Here is a 10,520-nt window from a genome sequence, read left to right on the forward strand (position 1 = left end):
CCAACTGAGAAGCCTGGGCTCCCACATTTCCCAATGGTCCATGGATGCCTGCCTTTCGGCCTGCCTTTCAGCTGGGTCACTCAGGGCTTTTAGGCTCTCTGCTCTGATGTAGCTCAGAAGGTAGACTGCTGTGGAGCAGAAGTACATGTTTTGTTTCAGAATTACTGAGACATTCATTGGCTTATGGGAATGTTTTCCTGTTTTTGAAAAAAAAATGCAGGAACTCAGTTCTGCAAAAACAAATAAATAAATAAATAAAAGCCAATGTTCTGAGCATTTATTTCCAAGTGTGAAGAAAAATGTGATTTTTTTAATGAAATTGGAAATCTGTTTTTCTGGCTGACTGTAATGACTTGTGTTTCAGCAGAATATAGGGATGCCTATGCATGTGTAGCAAGGCTGCTCCAACGTGCTGTAGTCTATAGACCCTGGGGTTTGCTGGAGTGTGGTAATTACTGCACTCCAGTAGACTCCAGCGCCTTGTATATCAGCATCCCCACGCTGAAAAATGGCAGCAGGTGCACTTTAACTAAAGCTCATTCGACGAGCTTTAGTTGAAGCCCCTCTGCTGCCATTTTTCAGTGTGGGGACACTGATACACGAGATGCTTTGGGTGCTTTAACTTAAAGCAGCTCTTGGTATAGCTCTAATTGAAGCATCCTCTCCCCCCCCTCCCCAATCCTGGAGCATGTGCATATATGCCCTAGGAGTCCTTGTCAGAGATATGGGTAAGGCACTGAACAAACACAAAACCAAAAGACAGTTTCTTCCTCAAAGAACGTACAAGCCAGTAGGGGGACATAGTGACTGGCAATGTAGCAATGAATGGTGGAAGACTGGATTTTTTTTACTTAGCAAGTAGCCATATGCAAATACTATAATTAGCAGTGGAAGGTGCTGAGTGGTGCTTAACAGGTTCACAGTACCACTTTTCATTTTAATGCAGTTCATTTGATGCTATTCCAGAGAAGCAGCCTGAGGGCACAGAAAATGATTTCTATTCTCTCTCAAAAAGGAAACCACCAACAGTATTTCTTTTTTCAGTCAGATTCCCTTTTAAGATGTCTGTTTGTCATGCCCTCCCTTCACTGTAACTCTTTTGGGCACAGAGCGCTCATAGATGTGCAGGTCAATCTTCCATCTTAAAATAAACCCACTTGTAAAACAATTCATTTTAGGTTTCTTTGTTTGGAGACAATAGAGAAATCTGAGGGGGGAAAAAAACAACTTGTTTTGTTTGTTGCAGCTAGAAAATGATCATGACTGTGCTGTTCTGTGAGCTTACTTGTTGCCTGCTATGAATAACATAGGAAAGGCAATTACATTGCTATATACCAGCATTGTATCATCATGGGACTCTATATAAAATAGTGAAATGTTGAAAAATGTCCATAGACTTCATGACATAGTGTGATATCTGCTCCTTTCCTTATGTGAGTAAATGGGCCCTACAGGTGCCAGGACCTGCCCATATCTTGGGTGTAGGAGTAGGGAAACATATGGTTCCATGACAATTTTCTTTCAGTCCAGAATCCCAGGTTCAAGGGCTGTAGGGTTTCAGAGATTGTAAGAAGGGTGGAGGATGAGAACTGTCAATTATAAATGGCTAAAAGTACCTAAATATTAAGGCTGCCTGACACATCACTAAAATACAAAAGCCTTAATTCACAGCTACTACTCTGGAGCCATCTGAGGAAGGCAATGATTGTCTGCAGACCTCTCTGAAGAGTTGTAGTAGCAGTAGAGGTGGCCTGCTGATCAGTCAGGGGAAAACATGATGCTGCCACACATCCCAAGGCAGTAGTGCCCAACTTTTATGCCTTGTGGGGCAGATGAGCAGTTTCCAGTTCATCTGCAGGTTGGATCTGGTTAGTGGGCCTGATCTGGTATGACAAAAACCCAATCTGGTGCACAAGGCAGACAGGTCCCATTGTGGTTGGGGTGTTGGGCAGCAGCTGGCCCATATCCAGCCATGTAGGGGAGTATCTCGATCCAGCTGCACGGCAAGGGCTTGGCCCAACTGTGATCCAGCCTTGCAGGGTTTAGTAATTTGGCAGTATAGGTGGGGGAAGAGGGGGAGGGACAGGGTGGAGGGATGACAGTATTAGTTGCCATTGCTCTCCTGCCACCAAACTTCCTGACCCATAGGGAGCCCTGTGGGCCAGATGCCATAGCTCCATGGGATCCATGAACTGGATCTATGACTAGGAGTTGAGCACCGTGTCCTAAAGCCTAGGTTAATTTCAGAAATGGTACTAGTTAAAGGGATCAAGCCCTCCTTTTCATAGATTCATAGATGTTAGGGTCGGAAGGGACCTCAATAGATCATCAAGTCCGACCCCCTGCATAAGCAGGAAAGAGTGCTGGGTCTAGATGACCCCAGCTAGATACTCGTCTAACCTCCTCTTGAAGACCCCCAGGGTAGGGGAGAGCACCACCTCCCTTGGGAGCCCGTTCCAGACCTTGGCCACTCGAACTGTGAAGAAGTTCTTCCTAATGTCCAATCTAAATCTGCTCTCTGCTAGCTTGTGGCCATTGTTTCTTGTAACCCCCGGGGGCGCCTTGGTGAATAAATCCTCACCTATTCCCTTCTGTGCCCCCGTGATGAACTTATAGGCAGCCACAAGGTCGCCTCTCAACCTTCTCTTGCGGAGGCTGAAAAGGTCCAGTTTCTCTAGTCTCTCCTCGTAGGGCTTGGTCTGCAGGCCCTTGACCATACGAGTTGCCCTTCTCTGTACCCTCTCCAGGTTATCTGCATCCTTCTTGAAGTGTGGCACCCAGAATTGCACGCAGTACTCCAACTGCGGTCTGACCAATGCCCTATAGAGGGGAAGTATCACCTTCCTGGACCTATTTGTCATGCATCTGCTGATGCACGATAAAGTGCCATTGGCTTTTCTGATGGCTTCGTCACACTGCCGGCTCATGTTCATCTTGGAGTCCACTAGGACTCCAAGATCCCTTTCCACCTCTGTGCCACCCAGCAGGTCATTCCCTAGGCTGTAGGTGTGCTGGACATTTTTCCTCCCTAGGTGCAGCACTTTGCATTTCTCCTTGTTGAACTGCATCCTGTTGTTTTCTGCCCACTTGTGCAACCTATCCAGGTCTGCTTGCAGCTGTTCCCTGCCCTCCAGCGTGTCCACTTCTCCCCATAGCTTTGTGTCATCTGCAAACTTGGACAGAGTACATTTGACTCCCTCGTCCAAGTCGCTGATGAAGACATTAAAGAGTATCGGTCCAAGGACCGAACCCTGCGGGACCCCACTGCCCACACCCTTCCAGGTCGAGACCGACCCATCCACCACGACTCTTTGGGTGCAACCCTCTAGCCAATTCGCCACCCACCGGACTGTGCAGTCATCCACATCACAGCCTCTTAACCCTTCTTTGATTAGCAGAAGTGGGGAGAGGACAATCTTCTCTTCCCAATTGCGAAATGGGCAGGAGACTGTAGTTAGAATAGTCCTGTGTTCTTCTCAGAGTGCCCTCCAGGAGGGCTTGCTTGGGACCACTGCAGCCATGTGTGGTTTTTGTGAGCATTCCCCAAAGCTAGTCCAGATGTGGTTTCTATAGAAGTGGGGGGTGGGGGTAGGGGTGGAACTCAGACTCCTCCCCACTCTCAGATCCTGGCCTCTGGACCCTGAGACATTTGGTTCTCCATGGACCTGACTCAAGGAGCTAGCATCCAGTTCCACTCCTAAGAGACAGATTTGACCTCTTGTTGGGGAGATCCAACACAACTGGGAGTTTCAAGCAGCAAACAGGAAACTCCAATTCAATAAAAGCCTTTCATGGGAAAAGGCCATCTAGCCAGATGTTCTCTGTCCCCTCCAAAGAGGTTAAGCAGTTTCTTTGTGTGTAAGTCAGCTAACAAAGCCCAGAGTGCCCCCCAAAGATTGTTCTTGTGTTCTCTTCCCAGTGTCTCCAGATTTTTGAGCCCCCAGAGCTCCTCTCCTGATTTCAGATTCTTGACTTCTGTCCAAGGAGCTCACAACCTCTTTGCTTACCCCATCCTCTCCATTGTTATGCTCATCTCATTCAGCTTTCCTCCAGTTTTCTGGGTGTAGGGCATCTCACCTTTGTTGTTATGTCAAGAAAGCTATTCAGGACTCTGTTAATGCTTAAGTTTCATCTCACTCTTCCTTCATGTAACCAGCCTTCGCACTGAATCCTTCATTCTGTGTGCATAGCTTGGGGAGGTAAATTGAGTCACACAACATTAGAACAACATGAACACATTTGACACCAAAATATTACAATAAAACCCATAATCCATCATAGTTCTATACTATATGTAAACAACACAGCAAAATATTATGCTCCAGACATGAGCATGTCATCAGGATTGTTACTTAGCATACTGAAGTATAAGGAAAAGATTACACAGCTGATAATTTATTGGGTCTGAAAGATGGATATTTTCCAGCTTACTAATGCTTGCTCATGAGTCTTTCTTTTGTCAGGGAAAGGGGCAGTTTCCCTTCTACATATAATTTTCTCTAGGACTTACAGGAGTTACATAAGTGCAACAAGAGAAAACCAGATCTCTTCTTTTTGCTTGTAAAACAATCTAGAAATAATTTAGTGTTTATTCTGGTAGGACTCAAATATGAAATATCAGCAAATATATGAGCATATATTCCTTTTTTTTGCAAGAATAATGCTGTGTCTAAAGATGATAGGATATATTTAAATATCTTCTTAAGAAATCAGTAAAGATCTACTACTTTTCTCAGATGCCAGCTGGGCTATTGCTCTTAAAGTCTGTTGTACTTTCTTTGGTGGACATAAGATCTATTTTCTTCCTTTCACTTGGAGTAAGAGTTTAGGTATTGTATGCACAGGTGCTCATAGTAGAGCATCACACCTGCATACACACTTCTCCTTGCCAGAATACCCATATGAACACACACAGATTTGTTTCTGTGATGTATTCCTTTTTGAAAAGAACTAGGATACAAGGCTCATTTTGACTCTTTGAGCTTACCCAAAGGCAAATGAGGAGTTGATCAGGAGCAAAACTTCTACTGACTTCAGCAGGAATTTTCAATGGGATTGTATGAACCAGGTCATTAAAGGCTGATTACAGTAAACCATGGTTGTAGCTTATGATTTATAGAGGAAAGGGGAGGAGAGGAATCAAAATACCAAGCATAAAAAATGGTGATAGATATATCATCATTCATGACATATTCCTTTAGTGCCAGGGTGACTTTATTCCACGCATTTTCTTTAAACTGCTGCAAGACTTTACTCTCTGAGGCCAGGTACAGCCATTACACTTTTACCAGTATAAGTGATTGGAAACCAGTCTATACCCATAATTTTGGCACACAGAGTGGTTTAAAAATGGCAGAACCCAGTTTAAGATTTGCCTGCCTCGCACTTCCCAAGGGTGAATATGTGTTCTGTTTGCTACCAATCTAAACTATGTCACTTAGAGAAAACTGCATAACTTGGATCAATTCTGCCTCAGGCTTTTTGAATGTCTGTACCTAGCCTGAGAGTGAAAACCAGAAAGCACAGAAAATGGAAAGGGGCTTCAAAAGTCCACACTCAGCTGCCCAATCTGCACCCTGTACCTTCTACAGGGAGTGATGCAGCATCACATATAGCTGTTAGTTTATTTGACAAAGCTGCTACCGTAACATCTCTGTTTGTCCTAAGGATTTTTGGAAGAAGCAATCTGTTAATCTTCTTACAAAAAGGCTGTGGAAGACACAAATCTATTTTTCTCAATGTTATTCCCCCCATAGTTACACCAATTAAAAAAAGAAACTAGAACCAAATTTGCTCCTGAGGAGATACACATGCAGTGTGAGAGCCTGGAAGGGATTTCTGTTGCAAAGCTGTCAGCATCTAAAATTAAGGGAGCGTTATGTAACATGTATCATGCTGATGAACAATACCTTATGGGAAGCCAGCAACGGACCTTACAATCACAAAATGAATATATGAATACCCCAGCTGGACCAACAGACCTTCAAATACGATCATCTGCCACTTGATGCCAAAGGGCACATCTATACGAGATGCTTAATGCACAGTAGACTAATTCTACTGTGTATTAGTGTGCAAGACAAAAACTGAGCTAATTCACTAAGGAAGAGGAGTATTAATCTACTGTGCATTAAGCGTCACACAAAAAGTGTGATATCATTTTAATGTGCAGCAGCCTACTGCACATTTATTTAGTACTTGATTGTTCATGTAGACATGCCCAAAGAGTGGGTTCATCTAGCAGCAGGACTATATATTCTGCTTATGTAGATAAATGCATATTGAGTCTGTGTAGGTTATACATTAAGCATAAGGACCTTAGCTTCCTGCCCTTTGTACTGTTTTCTTCTGTAGTGCACTGGTATGCACAGAGACAGAATCTGGCTCTAGATATTTTTATAATTTGCTTTTATTTTTCTGTTTCTTTTATGGAGGAAATTGATTAGTACTTAAATAGCAGGTCACCCCAGAAGTGTGCTTCTCAGATCCCAGTTGTGTCCTCTTCTGAGGTGAATGAATGTCTGGGCAGTGTAATGATCCTGAGGGAGACTTTGTAGCTGGCATTGCAGTCTGCCTACTGTTTGCTCCAGATGGTTTCCTTTGCCTTTTTTGGAAAGGGAATGAGGGTGTTGTGTTCTCAATTGCTTGTGCAACACCCAGGGCACCTTGGCAGGGGGCATAAAAATAACAACATTTCCTCAACTCTCCTTAAAATAGAGAGTCCCTAAAGCTCCTGCCTGAAGATGCTGAAATGTTCCCCGTATCTTGTAATGTTCTTTAAAATTTTTAACCAGTCACAGCTTTTTTCTCTCTTTTTGATGTTATATGAATAATTCTGCAGGTCTAAATTGCAATAGCCTGCTTTTACCAAGATGCTTTAATCAAATCCTTGAATAGACACAGCCTTCACTTGTACCCAGGCAACTCTATAATGAGTATATAGGTGTACCTGAAGGCAAATTTACTGCCAAGTGGGTTTTTTACAATTTTACAGGTAAAAGAAATCCTGGATAAATACACCAAGTTAGAGAGAGAAAAGGTTAGAAACCATGGAAGGAATTGCCCTTCTCCATTGAACAATATGACACAATTTGATAATTTTCTTGACTATTGTTATGCAACTCATAATATATAAGGTCCTAGGCACACTCAGAGCCCCATAGGACTTAATAAGAGCTCATCTAGAAGATAGTCCTATGAGCAGGGTACTCGCCTACCACTTTGAGGGTTAAGTTCCAGTTCTGCCACAGACATTCTGCGTGACTTCAGCCGTCATTTAGCCTTTCTGTGCATGAGTTCCTCATCTATCAATTCTACAGGGCTGATATCAATTCTCAGCCTTGTAGTATATTAAAGAAGTAATTTGAATACATTAAAAAGACATTTCCTGAAACACTTACCATACATGGCTTTAAAAATGTGTGTTAATTTGCTTACATTTTAGGCCAACATTTCTCAGTTTCTATGGTCATATCATTTAAGTTTTTTATCTCCATTTTACCATGTGTAAAACAGGGTTGTATTATTAATGGCCTTTCAAAGGCACTGTGAGAGGTAAAATCCAGATGCATTGTGATCAATGAAGCACACATTCTTAACAGTTTTCATAGATTCATAGATTCATAGATGTTAGGGTCGGAAGGGACCTCAATAGATCATCCAGTCCAACCCCCTGCATAAGCAGGAAAGAGCGCTGGGTCTAGATGACCCCAGCTAGATGCTCATCTAACCTCCTCTTGAAGACCCCCAGGGTAGGGGAGAGCACCACCTCCCTTGGGAGCCCGTTCCAGACCCTGGCCACTCGAACTGTGAAGAAGTTCCTCCTAATGTCCAATCTAAATCTGCTCTCTGCTAGCTTGTGGCCATTATTTCTTGTAACCCCCGGGGGCTCCTTGGTGAATAAATACTCACCAATTCCCTTTTGTGCCCCTGTGATGAACTTGTAGGCAGCCACAAGGTCGCCTCTCAACCTTCTCTTGAGGAGGCTGAAAAGATCCAGTTTCTCTAGTCTCTCCTCGTAGGGCTTGGTCTGCAGGCCCTTAACCATACGAGTGGCCCTTCTCTGTACCCTCTCCAGGTTATCCGCATCCCTCTTGAATTGCGGCGCCCAGAATTGCACGCAGTACTCCAACTGCGGTCTGACCAGTGCCCGATAGAGGGGAAGTATTCGTCATGCATCTGCTGATGCACGATAAAGTGCCATTGGCTTTTTTGATGGCTTCGTCACACTGCCGACTCATGTTCATCTTGGAGTCCACTACATCTTCAAGATCCCTTTCCACTTCCGTGCTACTCAGCAGGTCATTTCCTAGGCTGTAGGTGTGCTGGACATTTTTCCTCCCTAGGTGCAGCACTTTGCATTTCTCCTTGTTGAATTGCATTCTGTTGTTTTCTGCCCACTTGTCCAACCTGTCCAGATCTGCTTGCAGCTGTTCCCTGCCCTCTGGCGTGTCCACATCTCCCCATAGCTTTGTGTCATCTGCAAACTCGGACAGAGTACATTTCACTCCCTCGTCCAAGTCACTGATGAAGACATTAAAGAGTATCGGTCCAAGGACCGAGCCCTGTGGGACCCCACTGCCCACACCCTTCCAGGTCGAAACCGACCCATCCACCATGACTCTCTGGGTGCGACCCTCCAGCCAATTCGCCACCCACCAGACTGTGTAGTCATCCAAGTCACAGCCTCTTAACTTGTTCACCAGTATGGGGTGGGATACCATATCGAAGGCCTTCCTGAAGTCTAAGTATACAACATCCACCCCTCCTCCTGTGTCCAGGCGTTTCGTAACCTGGTCATAAAAAGAAACTAGATTGGTCAGGCACGATCTGCCTGCCACGAACCCGTGCTGGTTTCCCCTCAGCATAATTTGTCCTGCCGGGCTCTCACAAATGTGAGCCTTGATAATTTTTTCAAAGACTTTGCCAAGGATGGAGGTGAGACTGACAGGTCTATAGTTGCCCGGGTCCTCCTTCCTCCCCTTTTTGAAAATGGGGAACACGTTGGCCCTTTTCTAGTCCTCCGGGACTTGGCCCGTGTGCCACAAGCTTTCAAATATTCCCGCCAGTGGCTCTGCAATAATGTCAGCCAGTGCCTTCAGCACCCTTGGATGGAGCTCATCCGGGCCTGCTGACTTAAAGGCATCCAGTTCTTCCAAATGACTCTGCACCATTTCAGGGTCTACGCATGGAAGTCTGGCGCCTTGCTGCTGCCTCTCTACAACCCCAGTGAGAGACTTGTCGTGCCCCTCACTTAGGAACACTGAGGCAAAGAACTCATTGAGGAGTTCAGCCTTGTCCCCCCTGTCCGTCACCAATTGTTTCTGCCCATTTAGCAGGGGTCCTATTCCTCCCTGGGCCTTCCTTTTACTCCCTATATATCTAAAAAACAATTTTTTGTTGTCTTTTACTTGGGTTGCCATCCTCAGCTCCATGGTAGCTTTGGCCCGTCTTACTGCCTCCCTACAAGCACGAGCAGAGGAGGTATATTCATCTTTGGTGATCTCTCCCTGTTTCCACTTTTTATGTGGTCCCTTTTTGTCCCTTAGGCTGCCCTGGATTTCTCTGGTCAGCCAGGGAAGCCTCCTGGCCCCTTTCCCTCTTTTGCCTCGCTCGGGGAACATCTTGCTTTGTGCCCAAAGGATCGTTTCCTTAAGGCACAGCCACCTTTCTTGGGCTTCCATCTCTGCAAATCTCCTACTCTGCAGTGTGTCCTTGACTAATCGCCTGAGTTCATTGAAATCAGCTTTCCTAAAGTCTAGCACTTTCAACCTACTAGTTACCTTACCCACTCGCTGTCTTATGGTGAATTCTATTATTAGGTGATCACTGTCCCCCAGATGGCTACCGATCTGGAGGTCCGCTACCATGTCATCTCCCATTGCCAATACCAGATCCAGTATGGCATTCCCCCTAGTGGGACCGTGTACCTCCTGAGTCTGGTGGAGGTCCTGTACACAGGCTAGAAACCTGCGTGAGTGGTGGGACTTTGCTGTCTGTGACTCCCAGCAGATGTCCGGGTAGTTTAGGTCCCCCATGATTACCGCCTCTTTAGCTTTTATGGTCTCCGAGATTTGCCTCAGGAGCCCCAAATCTCTTTCTTCCCCTTGATGTGGGGGTCATGATTAGGTCCTAAGTTTAGTCAAGAAGTCAGAAACCCGGGAAGCAAACAAACAAACCAACAAACAGTGGGTATAGGGCAGGAAGAGGTGATAAAAACGTGTGCTTATATAGTCTAGCTAATTACACAATTTAAAGTATACAATCTTTAATGACAGTAGAAGACAGAACTTCACCATGGGTCCAGCAAAAACCTGAAACTGTGTTGCAGCCAAAACCAATACAACAGAGTATCATTGAAATGCTTGACTTCATTCTGAAAATTGAAAATCTTACCACTGAACTCTAGTGACCTGAAGGGGTGTAGGGGTGGGGGTGGCGGGGAGGAGTGGGGGTGTTAAGCTGATATTGAAGATTGCTCTTACAGAAACTAACTTAAAAAAAAACACATTCCTGGCTAG

Source organism: Alligator mississippiensis, chromosome 2, assembly GCF_030867095.1.
Source record: "Alligator mississippiensis isolate rAllMis1 chromosome 2, rAllMis1, whole genome shotgun sequence".
In the NCBI taxonomy this organism is placed as follows: domain Eukaryota; kingdom Metazoa; phylum Chordata; order Crocodylia; family Alligatoridae; genus Alligator; species Alligator mississippiensis.